Here is a 21,418-nt window from a genome sequence, read left to right as displayed (position 1 = left end):
GAAGGAAACTAGTCTTTAATTATCTACTTTATGTAGGGTAAGATATGTCACTTACATTGTTTTAGTTAATCCTTACAACCATGCTATTAAAATAAGTCCTAGTATTTCCATTTCACACATAAAATACAGACTCAGAGATACTGTGATGTGCCCAAAGTTTAACAAATCACACAGCAAATATTCAAATCCAAATTCCTTGACCTAACAACCCTTATTTTTTTTTCACTATATCACTGAATCAAACATGAGATATGGTCTTTTATACAGAAGTGAGCCACTTTTGATTTGCCATTTTAAGCCATGTGCCCCCTGGTTTGAGAACAGGTGACCTCAAGCCATATGCCCCCACACACCTAATCCTCCCTTTAGATAACCAAAAGCTCACTAATGCTGAAGAAGTTTAGAGAATAATCTGAGCGTTGGGAGAAGTTTAGATTAGAGTTTCCCAAAAGTGAACTGTTCATGAACCATCTTCGTAATATTATACCATATCCTCATTCCAACTGTACCATTTTTTCTATATTTTTGTTTCTTTAGATTAATTTATTTTATCTAAAATTAATATGTTTCCAAAGAAAACTTTATATTACCACCACAAATGGAATATCAGCATCAACAAATTAATCTCATGGTAATTAAAATCTGGGGACTCCTTAATATCATCATGCTTGCCATCAAGAGAAGGCTTACCACACTTTAGAAAATACTGCTTCAGGCAAATCTGACTCACTTCAGGAATAAATCACAACCTTAACTCATTTGCATCTCACTTTAATGGAATTACTCAGCTGACATATTTCAGTATTATAGAATGGGCCCTTTTGAAATTCAATCCTGGTTTCCTTGGTCAAGATGAAGAGCTGTCTCCTTCTTTTTCCTTTGTCTTTCTCAGTCTCTCTCATAATGGCTTTCTTGAGGTGTAGTTCACATACCATAAAATTGACCCATTTCAAGAGTATAACTCAATGGTATATGTTGGTTTGCAGTCCTCTCGGGAGCTTCCAAGGTGTGATCTGAAACTGGCCCCCAAAAATGGAAGACAGGAAGAAACTAAAGAAAGAGGCAGGCCCCTCCAGATTGATAGGTAGCAGTTTTAATAAGCAAAGGGAACTTACATGCAAGGCTTATTTGGGGCTATAGCAAGACGAATGGATCCCTGTACCCCCTCCAAATCTTAAAAATTTGTAAAGAAGCCCTAACTAGGCTCAGTCACATATACCATGTAGGTGTTTTCAACACAACATCACCATCTCAAGGCTATGTCTTTGGAGCAGCCCCTGGAAGCAGGAAAGGCAAGCAGAACCCACATTCCAGGACAGGGGTGGGGGTGAGAGCCTCTAAGTGCCCAGATCCAGCTCATGGGTCAGTCAGCAGTCATGTCTTTTTGATGACATTTCCCAACAGTATACTCACACAGTTGCACATTCATCACCGCAATCCATTTTATAACATTTTCATCACTGTAAAAGGAAACCCCATATCCTTTATTAGCCATTCTTATTCTCCCACTACACCCCAGCCCTAAGCAACCACTAATCTACTTTCTGACTGTACGGATTTGTATGGAATCATACAATATGTGACCTTCTTAACATTTAATGTAATGTTTTCAAAACTAGCCCATGTTGTAGAATATATTGCTATTTTATTACTTTTTATTGCTGACTAATATTCCATTGCATGGAAATACCAGTTTGTTTATCCATTCATCAGTGGTGGACATTTGGGTTGTTTTTACTTTTTGGCTATCATGAATGGTGCCATCGACATGTATGTACAAATTTTTATGTGGAGGTATGTTTTCATTATTTTTGCATTATATGCCCAGGAGTAGAATTGCAGAGATGATAAAGGGCCTTAGCAGTGCCTGGGGTTATGTTTTAAATTACCTTTTTGACCTCAATTAAATCACTCATACATAATTATATTCTGCCTTAATTCACACATTGTAAAACTAGACAAACAAATGCTGCTGTATTTACTACAGAGGGGTCTCCCAAGACAGAATGATCTAATGGTGAGTGGACAGAGACTGAAGAATCTGGATTCTGCCACCAACCAGCTAAATGTCCATGAGCAAAGCACTTTACCTACTAGCCTCCATTATCTTTATTTGGAAAATCTATCTATCTCTCTATCTGTATATAGCACTACCCCTCAATTTGAAACAAGGTATTATTGTCTCTCATGGTTCTGTAGGTTGACTGGACTCCGTTGAGTGGTCCCAACTGGTGTCCCCCATAAGGTTGCACTCAGACAGCTGGGGTTGGAGTCATCAGAATATCAGACATCAAAGATGGCTTGAGAAGTGGCCACCTAGTCTCTGTTTTTATACTTTAGTTCAGGGTAATTTATTTCAGATTCATTTGTACATCAGTACTTTCACATGGTGCATCTTTATGGCCAGGACTGTTAAATAGATGAAAGATGAAAAAACAGAGATTCAAATATGATAACATGCCTGAAAAAAACATGGCTATGAGTATTTAAAAAATCCCAGGAATTTAATCCTGACCCAGTATTCTTTTCATTACAACAACATACTACTTCTCGAATTCTAAGGGATCATGGTCCATTACTGAAAAATTTGATAAAAATGCTTTCCCTTTTTGTACCAGAACTTGCTTCCCAGTGATATGCAACAACTGACCTTTACACAGCCCTCTATGATCTAGGTTAAGATTAGATTAAATCTATCTTCTACCTGAGAGCTCAAATACTTGAAAACCCAGTTATCTTCTAAAATACCATCTTCTCCCAGTTCTCAATCGTATGCATGTTTTTTTTTTTCTCTTAATGGCCTGTAACTATTAGTCAATGAATGTTTTTAAGAGGTATATTTAGTTAGGGGCGCCTGGGTGGCTCAGTCGTTAAGCATCTGCCTTCGGCTCAGGTCATGGTCCCAGGGTCCTGGGATTGAGCCCCGCATCGGGCTCCTTGCTCTGCGGGAAGCCTGCTCTCCCTCTCCCGCTCCCCCTGCTTGTGTTCCTCCTCTCGCTGTCTCTCTCTCTGTCAAATAAATAAAAAATCTTTAAAAAAAAAAAAAAAAGAGGTATATTTAGTTATTTTTTCCTGAAATCAAACATTAGGTTTTTGGATCAAAGGCATGGTATTATTATGTTACAGCAACAAATGTGCTGGTTCCCCACACCCCAGTATCTCTCTTCAAGGTGATACAATGGGAGCCAGATGTAACCCTGCATGCACACGTAATTTTTTTCTTTGGCACTATAGAGAAGAATCCCAAAATTTTGAATCTGGGAGCTCATATAAGAACTACCACTAAGCTACCACTCTCCTTCCAGAAAGACTAAGACATATCTTTGCTCCCTACTGTTTTACAATCCTTTTAATTATAAACAGATGGCCCCAGGGATTTTATACCCTTTTGAAATATAAAAACAATACTCCTGAAGATAAATCTCTATCTATGGAGATCTCTATTCAATCACTGTGTCACATCCATGTTTGTCCTTTTTACTTAGTGTTCTTTGCTTAGAAGGCCATAATTATGTAAAAAATATTTTTCTTTAAGTTCCGCATTAGTGTGCCAAGGATTCAGTCTTCAGTACACTGATTATTTCATGCTATAAAATCTGCCTAGTGTTTTTCCTGCACCAGATACTACGTAGATGCTGTTGAATCTTCAGTCTCTCCTTCAGCACAAAAGTGTCCCTTTAGCTTCAGCTTTTCAGTCTACATTTGCAGTTGACATCTCCATGAACATGTTTTTTGGGCACCTGAAACCCAATATGTTCTATAATAAACCATCTACCTTCCCTTCCTAAACCATTCATCCCCAACTTTAGACACTTATATATTGGAAATATAGAGTCAAGGAAGTAAAGAGAGACTGATAATCACCTTTGTCTTCTCCAATTTATGGTTATGTCCTTACTTCCTTTTGACAAACATCTACTGGCTACCTTCTGTGTGCCAGGCACTAAGAATCCAGCAGTGACCGGGGCACCTGGGTGGCTCAGTCGTTAAGCGTCTGCCTTCGGCTCAGGTCATGATCCCAGGGTCCTGGGATCGAGCCCCGCATCAGGCTCCCTGCTCCGCGGGAAGCCTGCTTCTCCCTCTCCCACTCCCCCTGCTTGTGTTCCCTCTCTCACTGTGTCTCTCTCTGTCAAATAAATAAAATCTTAAAAAAAAAAAAAAAAAAAAGAATCCAGCAGTGACCAAAGCTATCAAATTCCCTGCTCACAGGGAGTTTATTAAAATAGAGAAAGACAATAGGCAGAGAAGCAAATGATAACCTAGTATTACAGATGGAAATAAATGTTTTGAAGAAAAAGAGATCTGGGTATTTCTATTAACTCTATCACCATTTCTGTTAACTATGTCTATTAACTATATCGCCATTGTATTGGGAAACATCAGCTTTGGCTTCTGACACAGGCTTGGACGCCTGAAACTGAACAGCTGAGTCATACAGGAAAATGATAGACCACTTCAACCTAACAGCATTCCTTAAAAATATGGTTCTGGCCCCAAATATAAACAAGACCCAAATGCGTATGCTTTGAGGCATCCAGAGACAGATACTGCCCCTTTCCATCCCCTTCTACTGCACATCTCAAGAGGAGGGTGGCCCCCTGCACACTTGCGTGTCAAGGTGATAGGAGCCGAAGAGACAGGGAAGGGCAGTGAGAACAAAGTAGTTTGGGGCTTAGAGTTTTCATTAACCATCTGCTTCATAATGCACAGAAAGAAATTCACCATATTCAAGTCAGAGAAGCTCTCACCTCACTTAAGCGAGGTCTGATCACATGTTTCCACTACAAAACAAATTTGGCTGGGGCTATTCATAATAGCCCCATCCTGTGCTCACTCATCTTAATATGTAAACGAAGAACTTATGGAACTCTCTAAGAATCATGTAAAAACCATGCAAACAGTGAGATAGATAATAAACATGATAGACAGACAGTGGAGATTAAGCCTATGGATAACTGGCAGTACTATAGGGAAATCTAGAAAATGGGACAGAAGCAATAATCCACAGTAAAATGGAAACAGAAATTCTAGAAGCAAAGAATGAGTGTTAAAACCACAACTGAAGGTTTATTCAGTGTCAAGTAAAATTCACAAAAAGATACCAACATCTAAAGCTACTCTTAAAATAGTTAGATTTCAAGCACAAAGACAAAAAAGTGAACATTTTTAGCTCCTTATGAACATAGACCCTGAATATTAAAATTCTTCATCAGCATTCTGATCCTAAGTATGTGCTACTCATGTACAACCCCAGGGAGAACCATTTGATTTTTTTTTTTTTTTTAAAGATTTTATTTATTTGTTTGAGACAGAGAGAATGAGAGAGAGAGAGCACATGAAAGGGGGGAGGGTCAGAGGGAGAAGCAGGCTCCCTGCCGAGCAGGGAGCCCGATGCGGGACTCGATCCCGGGACTCCAGGATCATGACCTGAGCCGAAGGCAGTCGCTCAACCAACTGAGCCACCCAGGCGCCCGAACCATTTGATTTTGAAGTGATCCAGGCAGGGGTGTATATGCAGGGTATTTGGGAATGGAAGAGCAGGGAAAAGCAGGGGACAGTTAATACAATGTATTAATACAGCAGAAGAGTTTAAATATTTAGGAGGGAAATTGCTTCCAGAGGAACATGGCATGAACCAAAGTTGGGAAGGCCGAGAATCTTCAGTAATGGTCTCTTCTCCCTTCTTTTTCACACAACCAGCAACCTCTTCGAAATAGAACGAAAAGGGGTGGGGGGAGAAGATGGCTGGAGAGATAAAGGAGCATAATAAGAAAATACTAGTAAAAAGACAAAGCTGAATTTTAACAGGAGAACGTGGAGCTTTTTTCTAAATTTCTCTTCACTTCTCGATGACAGGTCTTCAGAAGCTGCTGTTCTCCATTTCTCTCCCTTTGCTTTTCACAAGCTAAATCCTAGCTAAATCCAGATGACATGGCAGAAATTGATATTATCTGTAATATTCAGATAAATACTGCTTCTAGAATAGGGAGATGCAATACTGACCACAATTAAGTCTTACCAAGGTTCGGAAAGAATATTAGTGCCTCAAGTGGACAATAGTCTCACACTTTGTCATATCTCCTCAGCAAAATAACCTTTTTTTTTTTTTCATATACTTGCATTTGTAGCTTTTTCAAATCCTTCATGCTTGGATCTATTTTCTGGATTGAGTTGGGTTTTTTTGTTTTGTTTTGTTTTGTTTTGTTTTGTCCTAGAATCTGAATATCAATAGTTTCTGACATTTCCCTTAAAACATTGATGCATCTTAGAGTCTAAGCTCCTTTGCTGCCTCTTGAATCTGATTCTGCACTGTGAGAACTGCCCATGAGATAAGGGGAAGCTTTGGTCAGAAATCCTCTCCATCCAGAGCCCAGATGTGTAATTTTTGTAAACAGTATCAATCAATAAACTTAATTGACATTAAGCAGAAGGAAAATAAAGTAAGTTGATAATTTTTAAAAATTTTTGACATGTTGACAATATGTGGTCAAGACCTGAACTTTCTTATAAAAATTATTATTTTCTTTAAGAATAATGTACCACGAGCTTTCTGCAACTGAGATTTCTGGCCTGGGGAAATTGGCAGAAGAGAATTTTTCCAGAGATGTACTCACCCATATAAAGTTGTATCTTAACTGGAATGCAGGGAGAGAACAGCGTGCAGATAGAGCATTGCAAAAGCAATTTCTTTCAGAGAGATCAAAATGTTTCTGTGAAGCTGCTACAACTTCCACTCTAAGGATACAATTGCTTAGTCTTCAATGCAGAAGCACCCACATAAACAAAGCATGTAATAGAGGAGACAGGGGAATGCAAAATAAACACATTAAGGAAGGATTGGCAGAAAAGGCAAAGTTTCCAGAACAAAATCATAAGGAATATTTCCCCTTGCATTTTCCACTAGATTTGATTTCTCAAAGATTTCAGATGTCTCCTCTCATTTGGAGAATTCAACTTTCCTATTTAGAATCAGTTTTATTGTAGTGAACTTGTTAGGAGTCTGGAAGCAACAATCACCAGTGTTTATCCACAGTGGAGACCAAGCAGGAAACCTACACTTCCACCCTCCCACCTCCTCCCACACACACAGTAATGAGGTGCCCCTCCCCCCTCCCTGCTTAGGTGGAGTCAGAAGAGGCCAGTGGAGAGACAAGACTTTCATAATCACCCAGTAGTAATGAGACTACCAGCAGTGCACTGTCAGTAGAAACCATATGGGGTATTGGAACTCCCACCCTGCCAAGCAGTAATTAAGACTCCTATCCAAATGTCAACAAAGACTAGGGAACTGGGTTTCTATAGCCACCTGACAATAACGAGGCATCACCCTCCCTTCTGCTGAAGTGGTGTCAGAGATCTTCAGCTAAAAGAAAAGGTTTAAATAGGATCTAGAGTTAGAACATAATACAAAAAGCTACAGTTTAAGAAAAAAAAAGATTCATCATACTGAGAATCAGGAGGATTTCAGACAAAATGAAGAGACAGTAGGTGCCAATATCAAGATGGCAGGGTTATTAGGATTGTAAGTGTGCTCCCTACCAGGTGGCACGTTATAATGTTATAATGTAAGAAGTCTTGGACATACAAACTTATAAACTCTGTTGTGGGTGGTCATTGAGAGCATGTGACCACCAGTTGTCCTTTGAGCTGTCTGTCCCTGGCAATCAGAGGCTCCACCCTCCCCTGTCCTTGGAATGTGCCTTCTGCTTGGGGGGAGGGGGGGCTAATTCTGTTGGCATTTCTCACTCTCAGAAGCTGCCCCAAGGGTAGCCTTCAGGTGGGGAGGTGGTGTTGAGACCATCTGGGCGTGATTAAACCCAATTAAGGCCTCTATAATAAAGCTTTAAGATTTGGCCAGTGAGTGCAGAGATCTACTTGTCTTGCGGCTGCCTAAAACGGGCTGCATAGTTCCCTTGATTTTTAAATCTGCCACCTACCTCATCTGGAGTGGCCTGCCTCTTTGTCCCTCCCTGCCCTGTGCTTTTAAGGGCCGGTTTCAGATAATATCCAGCAAACTCCCAGGAGGTTTCCAAACCAACAAATACATACAAACAAGCAAGTACAAAAGCAATCACATGACATCCTCATTCTCTGTCCTGGTAGACAATGACAAGCACCTTTTGTGAAAGTTTTATTCCCAAGTAAATGTGACAATATTTTGACAACAGGGCCAGCTAAACTCACAGAGCAGATGCCAGAGTTTTCTGTTAAGTGGGGAGACACAAGACCAAATGAGTCCTAGATTCATTTTGGAGTGCCACCCAAAAAACTACTGGGCTGCCCAGATTCCGGCAAGAGCAGAGGTACCCTGTACAGTATTTCTAACGACCCACATGTTTGGTCATTACTCATTTCACCAGTGCAAAAATTATTTCTAACATTTCATACGCTAATTAACAAATTGCCTAGTGCAGTGATTCTCACATTAAATGCTCACAGAATCCACTGGGAGTCGGGCTAAAATGCAGACTCTGATTCATTATGTCTGGGTTGAGGGCCTGAGATTCTACATTCTAACAAGCTCGTAGATAATGCCTGTTAGTGGTCTCTGAACTACACTAAATAGCAAGAGGCTAGTGCAGATTTAGATGGTGATATTGAAGTGCCAGTTTGAGCCTCCTTTGAAATGTAGACTCCTGATTAGGATCTTTAAAATGCTCAGGAACTACCTTTGGAATGTGGACTTGAATGAGATCTATCAAGTGTTAAACAGTTACTTTGGTGCAAAGTTAATTCTCTCACCCACATATGTACCACACAGCTTATACTGATGTGTTTTAAAGTAAAGTACACACAGTATAATGGCCCATTCAGATACTGTGGGCACAAACAAACTGTCCATTTGGGAGAGAGAGGGAGAGAGAAGGAGAGAGACAGAGACAGAGAGGGAGAGGATGGAGGAATGCCACTACCTGGTACAAAATTTTGTGCAAGCTGGGCCCTCCTGGCTCCACTTTCTCATAGCAACCCGAGAATTTCCAATGCAGAGCACAGTAATTATGCATCTGTCTCCTAGCTCAGTTCCTTCAGACATGTCACATATAAGCATTAAGCTGTATTTTTTTTTCCCAGTGGGGAAAAGATAGGCTCACTGGATGACATTTTATAATGAGCTTTATTTATTAATAGGTTTGCACCTAAAAGCAATGTTCCTAATTACTGCTATTGGAACCATATATGAATTGCTGTTGTTAGGATCCATCAACATTAAATACAATAGGCTCCCTTGATATCAATATGTATTGTTTACACCACTGCCATCTAATCCAATTAGAGGAGTTCTTACCCCAGCCAACTGAAAATTAATATGTATACTTGTACAATATAATCTCATAAAATATTATTGCTTTGGTTAGTAACAAAATATATTAAGATATATTTTCTGCCGTTAGGTGTACGAAGATATATCCACACATATCTATTGATAGTTATGTTGTGCACTGATACCATCCTGAACGCAGCTCAAAGTCTCTATTTTACTAATGGTCTCAGAGTAGTAATTTTCAACATAATTCAAGGCTTTGACTCTGATTCCAAATAATTCAGAAGCTTTGCATTTGGAATTTTTGGTTACTTCATTCTCATCTCTGATTTAACCAGGTCACTTATGATAGAGACAATTACTTAGATTAAATTCTGAATTAAAAAAAAAAATTAAACTCATGTTTAGAAAACTCATCTTATGTTTGCCAAGCACTTATACTAAAACCTAGGATATAAAGATTAATAAGATGAGGACATGAACCCTTGAGAATGCATTATATGGAAAGGGAGACAGATAGAAACAAATGATAGTTGATCATTGTAATGGGGTAAAGTAAGTGTTGTTGTGAGGTAGTACCAAGTGATGGGTAAAGAATAATGCAGAGTACCAAGTGATGTGTAAAGAATAACGCAGTGGAGGGGTGCTTGGGTAGCACAGTCGGTTGAGCGTCTGACTCTTAGTTGTGGCTCATATCGTGATCTCAGGGTTGTGAGATTGAGCCCCGAGTGGGCCTCCACACTCAGCGTGGAGTCTGCATAAGACTCTCTCTCCCTCTCCCTCTACCCCTCCCTACCACATTCTCTCTCTATCTAAAATAAATAAGTAAATCTTTTAAAAAAAAGAAGAAGAATGCAGGGGAAGGGATAACCAACTGTTTGCATAAATCAGGAAAATTTTCAGAGACACTTCTATTTGCTAAGCCTTGACAGAAGAGCAAGGGGATCGCAGAAAGTTGAGAGGAAGAGGAACATTCTTACAGAAAGAAAACCCATGAACAAGAGAGGCACAAAATTATAAATGGCACCATGTATTCAGAAATTGTCAAGATGTAGTGAGTGGCAGGAATTGAAGCTGGAAAGTCAAACGCTGCCATAACATAAGGAATCCAGCGTGCCAAGTTAAGGCATCTGGGCTTTATTCAGAAGGCAGCATTTATCTGAAGAAAGTTCTAAAGAAAGAAAGTGATAGGAAATGCGATTTTGAGGAAGGCAAGTCTGTGGTAATATGGAGACTTACTCAGAGGAAACATAAGTGAAGACAAGGAGATGAAGGGCAAGGCAAATGCAATGGCTTGAGCAAGACAGATGAGGCTGAATCTATCCAGTGACAATGGACACAGATTCTAGATTCCAGAGGATTATCTTGACAGATGTCTTGACAGGTGAGCGCCTGGATATGGGGTTGAGGAACAGCCACCCCTTGAACCTGTGTCATGTAAGATAGAGTTCTGATTGTTTGACTTAAAGTCTAATGCTTTCAACCTCCTCCTTTCTTTAATTCTCCTCTCTGAACAAGTTGGGTTCTTAGAAGGTGTTGGGTTGGCAAGAAAATTAACTTGACAGATGAATCATCCTGACCATGACTATTACAGCCCACTTTGCATAACTGCCATGTAAGATACTAGAATTGTCCTAGGACTCAACTTGAGTTATGTGCCTCTGTATCTTCAGAGAAAAGTTTAGAAGAGGAAATGCAGCTACTGTTAATCCTCTAGTGAATCAGGGTTAAAGGTTGTGTTTGGCTGCATGTAATACTACTGTGAATAAACCACAGGATTATTACACACACACACACACACACACAGAGTTCCGCAGTATTACACAATTCCCAGGAATCTCATACTTATTGCAGCCTTTAGAATTGGGGTCCAGTGTGCCCCACATGCAGAGGGCGCAATGTGGATGGAGCCCCCCAGGGGTCATGTGATGCATTGGTGCTGAGTCAAGCAGGTAGTCCAGGCTGATACAGCTGCTTGAGTTCCATTTTCCTGCTATGCGATCTCTGACATGACCTTGCCTCCTGATTGCAAGGTGACTGCAACTCCAGAAATCGTGTCCACATCCTTGGCAGGAATAAAGCCGAAGGAAAATAGAGAGTCTTCTCTAAAGTCTCTGAGACAACCAGCTCAGGAACATTTGCTTGATCTCATCAGTAGAACTGAGTTACATTGCCTTCTATAGCTGCAAATGAGTCTAGGAAAATTAGTATGAGGTTGCCCAGAGAAAATCAGAATTCTGTTGGTAAAGAACAAGGGAGTAAGGATATTATATAGGCAGTAAAGTCAGTGTCCATTATACCCAGTAATTGGAATTCAGACACTGTCTGAAGAGACTGAGGATGAGGAGGGGCTGAAGAACATGGTACCCCACACACAATCCAGAATGTTCTCCCTGATTTATCATCTATTATCTTACATATTTTATATATGTGTTTTATTGTCTGTCTTTCCTACTTGAGAATAAGTTTGATGTAGGCAGGAATTTTTCTCTTTCCTTATATCCTGTATTCCTCAATGCTTGGAACTGTGACTGGTACAAAGTAAATACTTAGTGTTTGTTACATGAGTAAATGAATATTCAACCCAGCCAGGGAATCAGTGGATCTCAGCTCTCCCTTGCAACATGGTGGAAAGGGCATAAGGGAGGAACTACATATGTGCTACTGAGATGTCTTTGTTTACTTTTTGGTGAAATTCTTTAGAACTTTTTTTAAAAAGAAACTTTCAAAAAACGGATCCACAAATTAGTTGCATGGTCTCACAGATACCACTAATTGGATCTGTAGTAAGAAAAAAAAAATCAGAAGGTAGAACTAAAAATAATACAACTTTTCTCAAAACCCATGCAGTTTGGAACAATTCCTTAAGGCAGAAGGGCTCCAGCAGAAAATACAGGGCTAGAAATTGCCACTAGGAGGAGCAGCTAAGAGATCCTTCTTTTCCAAAGATGCCATTATGAAGAGCAGATGTACTGCAGCCAGGAAGACATCTTAATTTGGAGATTTCTGGGGTTCTGTGCCATCCCAAGTGATTACTTTCACAGGAGGAGAATATTGTCTCTGATTTTCTACTTTGCATGAGTGAGGAGACTCTAGGAATTGATATCCATTATGTACTTGACTGAAAAGAGAAAATGTCACTGTTCCCCCTCTAACAAAAGGGTCAGTGAGGCCCGGGAGGGGAGCCCTCAGAGAGGAAAGAATTAGAAATACGGATGAGAATTCCTTGAATAGAAAGATGCAAAACAGAAACTTGACAGTTTCATAGCACAGAAAGCCCAGACTAGGAATTGTAGGAAAAGTGAACAACCAGTGTGTTAACCTACTTCCCTACAGAGTGTGAGGTCTGGCATCCTAAAGATCTACCAGGTGAAAACACTGGAAATCAAAATCTTCAGTAATTTGAATGAATGATCTATTAATTACCTCTCATGATGGATAGCAATTGCCTCAGTTTTGGTCTGAGACTTGCCTTGAATTAAACTAACCAACTGCAGAGACATGGGTTATAAGGGCAAAACAAAAATTAAAATACCTACCTTCTTATTATAGATGAGTCAACTGAAAGTGTTATGCAGTTACTCTGGGATTTCACCTGTGTTGATATTTTAGAGATTAAAAAAAAAAATGTATTAGAATAAACTCTGTGCTTGTTAAATTCCATTTAAAATGGCTTTACTGTGTAATTTTATTGATCTAATAAGAAATTATCAGATAATATTTTATAAAATCAAGATCTATCCCTTAAATGCACTTAACATGGTTTCAATAAACAAGAGACATATTTTCTGCTTCTAGGTTCTCAAAAGTTGAAAATAAAAAGTGCAGTTTTAAACATAAACAGGTAAGGACATCAACATTGTAGATATAAAAATGAGTTTATAATGCAGATATAATATTAAAGAGATGGCATTTTGCCATCTGAAGAATTCTAGGCTCAGGGAAAACCATGTTCAAGTCCCTGAGATGCCATTTCCTCACTGTGTGACCTTGGGTGATGCACTGCATATTTCTGAAATCCAGTCTCCTAATCTTTGAAATGAAGATCTGAATGTCTTTTTCTTAGTGTTAAGTGATTTAGTGCGAAAACTAGGCAAATATGCTTAGCACTCTGCCAGGCAAATAGCCGTTTCATGATCATTGTTTGTCAAATATGAAACCAAGTAAGTATTAAAAAGGTTGAGGCAAGAGAGTAAAACAAAACCATCCTGGCCAGCCTTTTCTATTTTAAAATAAGACACCTACGTATGAGATTTGATGGACCATGAAAAAACCTCCCACCTGGAATTATTTCCCCTCTTGTCACTGCTTTTCAAGTAGAGGCTAAGAAATCTCTCCTGGGTGCAATTACTGGTGAATAAGCCTGAGTCCCAACATAGCAAAAGTAACAGTGTGACCTCTTTCTAGGGATTCATTTTTTTAAAGAAGATTTGGTAGTAGATAAGGGGTTTGCTTTTTGATGTTTGACCTCTCCTATTATACTCAGCTCGATTTATTATGCAACCATGATAAGCCCCAGGATGCTATTCTTTGGGACCTGTGACAGCCTTGAATAAAGTCCAGTATGAATCATGCAAAATGGCTTCTCTGAGTTGCTGTGGATTTTGACCCTCTAAAGAGTTACGTTTCCATCTTATTAATCTATGTGAAAATATTTCAAACAATCACACATGAAAATGTTTCTCCAAAATTCCTTATTGGCTGAGTTGAATATTCATGCAGTGCAAAGAGCAAAAGGTAAACCTCATACATATTGGGAACAAGTTGTTTTCTAGTAATCAGTCAAGGAGGAAGGATTTCTGGGTTCACTGAGGATTGGCCCACTTCTAACCAGGTCTAGCATTCTAGATATGGCAACCTTGTTTCATTGGCCTCTACTACCATCTCTTATCCATGCCACCTCCTGATAAATTCAGAGCTCAGAGAATCTTGATTCCAGCCCTTGAGTGGAAGATTCTGCCATGTCACTGCCAAGTTTTGTTTATGCCCCTACCTCTAAAATGATTGACATCTGCATCATAAGATCAGGCATCAACTGAAATCAGGATAAATATAATGCTGGACATTACCTGACTCATACTAGATAAATTCAGAGATAACAACTTAATACAACCACACTCCAAACAACCCCAAAAGAAGAAAAAGGAGATGTCTTAGGATTGGTGAAATTAACACTTTGGGTTTTAGGCAGTCACAACAGTCTCTTTTATGAAGTTTCATTGGTAGGAACCAATGGAGACTATACCTCGTATATCATTTAACACTGTGGCTTTCATCTGAATAAGAGGAGTGATAGTTGGGCAAGCAGCAGACTCTGAGCATATCAATTGGCATGTGACAAAGTCACGTGAAGGAAGCAGCATTTGGTATTCCAGTTTGCAGTCATGAATAGGGCAGTGGATTGAATGTCTAGGTCATTCAACCTCAGACTGAGTCCAGGCATGCTTTGGGAACAACTCTGTGACTTTGGAATTGCCATCCATTATCACATGGCTGTGCCAAAAATTGTTGTCAAGGAAGGAGAGATAGGTCTAAGCCATCCAGCTCTGTCTCATTATCTCACTCTTTTGGGTTCAAGGGAAGGGAAATACTACAAGAATTTCAAGGGCAATTGGCCCCTTCAGGCCAGCACTAATAAAAAAGTATTAAATCTCAGTCAGTGGAGATCCCCATGTATCCATCACACTAGGTCCTATTCTTCCTTTTGGAGGGAGGAGGTGAAATCATTTGCCAAAACTAGGTTCAACATGTCTGCAAGTCTCCTAAGACTACTAGTGAAGCAAGATAATCTCCATACCTTTTTTAAGGCTATTGACATTTCCATTAAAAGGTTCTCACAGAAAAAAGCCAGAGTCCCAAAGTCCCCCAGAGATATTCAAGGGATCTTGTCCCTACAGATGCTCCCCTATTTCAACTGCAGGATCCCACAAAAACTGGGCCTGAGCTGGGATGGCTTGTATGTGGCCCATTTCCATTATCCCCTTCTATATCCACAACCAGCATTGCTGCTCAGTAGATCATGCCTATTCTCAAAGCCCTTTTCTCTGTTGAGTACTTCATCTTTTTCCCTTCCTGAGATCCCAGAACAAAACAGAGGCCTAGGTGAACAATTAACTCAGCTTATCATTGTTTGAGCTGCGGCTCTCTGGCCTACTTTGGGAGTTTCCCTGACTCTTTTTAAGAACTGTGGCTCTAAGAATTAATGCAATTTCTAAACAGAGCCTCACAAATTTTACGTAAGTGCTTTATGCACTTGTGAATCACGTATCATGTTTTGTAGGTACCAAGAGGGGTTTGATCACATGCCATCTCAGTCAAGACCCGCTTCATTCTCCCTCTGCCGAGGGTCACAGAAGGCAGAGTAGTAGAGGTGGAGGCCTTGCCCTTGATGTTTGTTGGGTGAGGTGTGCTAAGAAATCAGGTGAAGAGAAAAGATACTTACGCATGGGCAGGGGCCTGGGCACTCTGACTCCCACCAGCTCCAACAACTCACTCTTCCTCACTTCTCATATCCAACTCAATAGGACTTTTGTACCTACTCCTCAGATGGCTCTCAAGTTCACTCCCCCGCCCCTTGCCCACTGCCTTCTGGCCCTTCCAACTAAGAGACTGCCTTACCTCCTATCTGGTTGCTCCTGGCTCCGACTGATATCTTGCTCCACTGCCCAGTCAGTCCTCCTGAAGCATGCTCAAGACCTCTGACGTGTGTCGCCTTTCAGTTTTTATACAAACTCTTTAACCTGGCATATGAGGTTTTCTAAATTCTAGCCTTGCCCTCCAGCTCTATGTTCTGCTCCTATTCTAGTTCTTATCCAGAGTTACGTACTGCCCCTGTACACAGTGTGCCCTGGACACTCTCTGTTAGTCCCTATCCTAGAACTGCTGCCTTCTTTCTTCCCTTCTAATACCCAAATAAATGCTTAGATCCAGATCAAACTCTGGCTCATCTGTGAAGCATTCCCTGATCCTCTGTCCTGGGACTGCTCACTCTCTCTCCTGTGCTCTCTTAGTAAATCAGACTGCATTTCCCTCTAGTCATGATCAGTGTCCTTTATTTTATTGTTCACTAGATTGGGAACTCAGAGAATGTAAAATTGTTATCTAGTATAACTTAGGATCTGTCATTGCAGGCATAAGAGCCTGGCACGGAATACAAATACGATAAATATTGAATGATTCCACCTGCTGGTCTGGCTTTCCCATTTTACCACCTGGGTGTTTATTTACAGAGACCTTATGGTGTTATGGTTAAGAGTTCAGCCTTTGGGAGCCAAACTATCTGGATTTGAATCTTGGCTCTGTCCCCTCATATCTTTGTTATCTTGAGCAAATTACTGCATGGGGATAATAATATGGACCTCACATAGTCAACATGAGAATTAAATGAGTTGATATGAGTAAAGCATTTAGAACAGTGCCTGGTGCACAATAAACATTCAATAAAGGTTAGCAAGTTCATTTAGCTAAACTCTCTCTCACGCATGTGATCACTGAAGAAAAAGGACAGGGTGGTAAGTTGTACTGGGGTTTTTTTCAAAATGAGCCAGGGAGAGAACGGGTCTAGAGAAGAAAAAGCCGGGCAGATTCCACAGTCCAGGACGACAGTGAACCAGGATGAGGGAGTTTGAGAAAGGGGTGGGTGGGTCCAGAGTCCCAGATGGGCAAAAAGGTCAGAGTCTGTGGCAGCAGCACCATGAACAGCATACAAAATGCCTAGTCCCAGGGCATATGGGGCTTGCTGTCTGTTCCACGTTTGCTTTCCCTTCCAATAGGCAGTCCTGGAAACTCAAGCAATAACAGAGTCAGAGGAAACCAAAGGTCCCACCTGGGCCCAGGCCCATGGAGGAAAAAACATAGATCTAAATCATCTCACGCTGACATAACCAGAGTGTATGCAGCCCACACATCCCCTGGGCTAATACCCTCTACATTTTCATCTTCTACATCATGCCATGCCTTTTTCTTGTAACCTTCACAGTTATAGGTCACCACTCTAGGCAACATATGAGCTGTGAGGAATGCGATGCCAAATGACAACTCTTGGACTCTTCCTTCAGTACCTAACTCATTTTCTTCTCATAAAACATTCAAAGCACTTAAAATTATTACTTCATTCCTGAGTCATAATGTTGTTGAAGCTTATAAAAATCATTTCAGTGTTAATTCCCCTGGGTCAACTCTCTTATATTCTTCCTTAGAAGTTGTATATAATTTAACCAGAAAAAGTTTTTCTTTCTCAAAACGAACTGGAGTAATTAGAAAATAGATGAAGAGAGGAAAATGAAATAACTGCTAGGTGAATACAGGGTTTGGAGTTGGGAGTTAGAAATTAGGGCAATCACCTAGTCAGCCTGGTTCACTGACTTCTTTGTTATAAAATGACCATTTGACCTGGGCCTTTACCCCCCAGGCATTCGCACCATCAGCCACGGGCTGAGGTACCATATGCAGCCAAATAGAACTATTGGTCTTTTTTACTCTTTCTCGTTGACAACGCTGGTCAACAGTCCAGAAAGTGCAAAAGTCACGCTGAAGACAGCTCAGGCATGATGTATCAAACGAAGAATTTTGGCTTTCTTCAGAGTCCATTTCTCCCTCAAAAGAGCTACTTCCGGTGATGGATGGGACGTGAGGAAGCTGCAAGCACAGCTCCCAGCCATGCCTCCTGGTGAAGGGGACCATGGAGCTGCACCTGAGCTGCTTTTGCAGGAGGCACAGAGGCAGGATATGGATTATGACTTTTCTGGGAATAGAGTCTATAAATCTCTCATCAAGATTCTCAGAAAAGGATCATGACTTAGAAAGGATTAACTCATTGTCCCAGAGAACCAAGAGAGAACATCACAAAGGATGTCCTGATATAGCATTTTAGTGATTTAAAGAGAAGCTCCAGGATAAACGATTGGTGTCTCTTTTACAAGAGGTGGACACCACTGAATAGGAGACTATTAAGCCAATAGATGACTTCCAGAAGTCATAGAGCATGGGACTAACGCTGCAGAGGACTTAGTCCAAGGAGAAATCCCCAGTCTTGGTGGTATGTGAAAACAGAATGGGAAACTGGGACGCTTTACCAAAAAAGCCTCACGCATTCAGTTGGACAGGTTACCAGAAATGACCATACTGGTTGATGCGCCTTGTTTATCTGCTCAGTCAGATAACTCAGTTCTTAACATAGTAAAAGACTACATTTTTAACCATAGTACAATGGCATCTCAACCACCAGAACACATACAAGAACTAATAATGAACCCTAGAGGCCTCACAGTACAGTGGTGTAAGGTGGATGGTGACTTTGGAACCCAAGATTATAGGTACCAATTCCATAAATGTGCTTCCAGTCATTTTAAGGACATACATGTAACCCTGACATGGAACTCACAGCATTGCACAGAGACTCCGATGTTGATGATCAGTTCTGGTAGGGGAGATGACTGATAGGAGTGGAGTGCTTGGAGCATCCCCCAAATATGTCATTCCATATTGGTGCCTAATGAGTGGAAAGCTGGCTTTGAGAGTACTGTTTGAGCAATGGAAGACATAGAACACACCAGAATGATTCTGAATCCAGCTCCAGCACTCCAGTTTATTTCTGTGGGCAGGCATTAGCATTCATAGTTGAAATGCTCTGTAGAAGGATCAAACATTGTGCATTAGTACAAATGTTGCCATTTTTTAAATGGAAAAATATAATCAGCTGCCCAAAGTTACTTCTGGGCAAAGGGGTCAGTGGAACTCTCCCATTTGACATTGAATCTGTGACTCTAGGAACCATCAATAAATGACAAAGGCAGAAACTTCAAACTTCAAAGAACTATTAGCTTGAATAACAGAAGTGAATGTTGACTGGTTATGTGATTAATCGTGGGGTTTTCTTTACTTTGGATGCTTGTTTTTCTATCTTGGATGGAAAATGTTAGTATTTTAGATTTTTGGATGACTGGCTTTGGTTTGTGGGGTTTCAACACAGCTGTTCTGAGCCTAGTTTACTTGTCATTGGTAAAAAAGGTTGGATCCATCTCTCAGGCTATTTGGAAATAGCAAATGTTTACTGGATTCATTTTGGAATATTTTAGCAATAAGGTACTTGAATGCTGTGGACAAAATCATAATGCAGTCCATTTTATTTTTAGCATAATGTTAATTACAATATCACATCACAATAAAAATTGAATTGGCCATAGAAGTACAAGTACAGAAAGATCTATACCCTTCCACTGTACTTCTTCTTAAAGCTGGTTATTAGAACTGAAAAAAATAATATTATTTGATTAAATTTCCATCCAAGTCTAGGTAAAACTTAGAATAAAACAATAGGAATAGACCTAATGAAGCCAGAGTTCTGTAATATACCTTACTCTTATACTCCTCACATGAGTATGTTGCATATACTCTCCATATCCAGGTATTTTGTAAGGAATATTGACTTTTTTTTTTAAGATTTTATTTATTTATTTGACAGAGAGAGACACAGCGAGAGACAGAACACAAACAGGGGGAGTGGGAGAGGGAGAAGGAGGCCTCCCGCTGAGCAGGGAGCCCGATGTGGGGCTCGATCCCAGGACCCGGGGATCATGACCTGAGCCGAAGGCAGGCGCTTAACGACTGAGCCACCCAGGCACCCTAGGAATATTGACTTTTATCTGATGTTCAATCATCTTAAATCCCAAAACCATTACAAATTTTGCATTTGCATTTTCAAATTCTTTGACCAAATGTCAAAGCATTTTCCTTCACTGTTTCTTTGCCATTTGATTCAAGATAGTCTAAAGGACTTTTAGAGGGTAAAACTACTTATGGAAATAGTATGCACAGCAGTGTTAGCCATTTCCCGTGTATGTAATACGCACATGTGCATATCAGCCTCAGTGACACCTGTACCATTTGTAGGATAGGGTTTGCAGTCCAGTTTAATATCAGTTTGATAAATGGTGTTTCAGTTGACCAAACAAACATAGGGTAAACATTTGACCTATTTTTTGAAAATTTAAATTTGTACAAAACATTTGAAGGATTTATTTATTTTATAAATATGGTGGTCTTAACTTGCTATACAAGCCTACAAATTTTTCTTTGCAATGTGATTTTTTTTTTCATTTTAACCAGCTCAAAAATGTTTGAAAAGGCAAGTTTAATTTTTTTGTAGGATAATTTATTTGGGAATTCAAATTCTCTGTTAAATAATCATGACATTTTCCCCTTCCCTTTTTATATAGTAAGTAAGTAGTTATGTTAAGATGTGCTAGATGCCCCTCTGGCCTCTATCCACTGCTTACTCTCTTTTTCCACCCCATCCATCATTCTACCAGACACAGGCTGCTTTCAAGTTATGACATCCTCACCTATCCACTCTAAAGGGTATTACCATCTACATTTGTGGTGGAATATTAGAGTTATTGTCCTATGCACTAGCAGTCTGAACAACACAGGAAAATTTGTCACATAATGCTGAAGAATAGTGCTGAGCACTTTGAGAAATATAAAAATGGCATGAGTCAAGAACTGTTTCAGCCCTCATTCTGGGTTAAGAGAGAATGCTAATGTACTTGGAATAGTACTACTAATACATGATAATGTATTTAAAGGCAACTTAATGTGCTCTCTGCTATAAATGCATCAAGGATTCAAAATAAAAGTGGTCCAGTGATGACTGCACTGATCAAGAAAGGTTGCTTTGAATGAGTTGAGTGACCCTTAAGGATTGATATGATTTGGCTAAGTAGGAGGGACATAGATAATCACATGGTGGCAAGCACAGTGGAAAAGATATACAAACACAAATGAACACAGCACATTTTTGTGAAGATGAGTTTGCTTGGAGTGTGTAGTACGAGGTTTAAAGGCCAGGCAGCTCTGGGATTTTTGTTTATTTGTTTTAATTTTTGTTTTTAAAGCAGAGTGATGATATAATGAAATAGATACTTTCATAATGTTATTATGGACCAATGTGGGAACATCTGCCCAATGGATGTGGTGCTGTTTGCTGACAAAGACTTAGAGATCATTGAGTTCCAGATTGCAAACAAGTGTCTCATCAGCAGAATATAGCCCACAGACATTTTGTGTGGCCCAAATAATGATGAACAAATTTGAACCAATGTTTAAAAATTGAAAAATTTCACATGAAAATCTGGATTTCTGAATTCACCTAAAAAA

The 21,418-nt window shown here is 39.9% G+C and overlaps 1 pseudogene; it reads left to right on the top strand.

The window, feature by feature from the left end:
- The first annotated feature begins 1,750 nt into the window (after window positions 1-1,750).
- On the top strand, window positions 1,751-19,047 carry LOC118551523 (cytokine receptor-like factor 3 pseudogene; annotated as a pseudogene).
- Window positions 19,048-21,418: the final 2,371 nt, after the last annotated feature.

Source organism: Halichoerus grypus, chromosome 10, assembly GCF_964656455.1.
Source record: "Halichoerus grypus chromosome 10, mHalGry1.hap1.1, whole genome shotgun sequence".
In the NCBI taxonomy this organism is placed as follows: domain Eukaryota; kingdom Metazoa; phylum Chordata; class Mammalia; order Carnivora; family Phocidae; genus Halichoerus; species Halichoerus grypus.
This window is presented reverse-complemented; position numbering and strand designations above follow the sequence as displayed.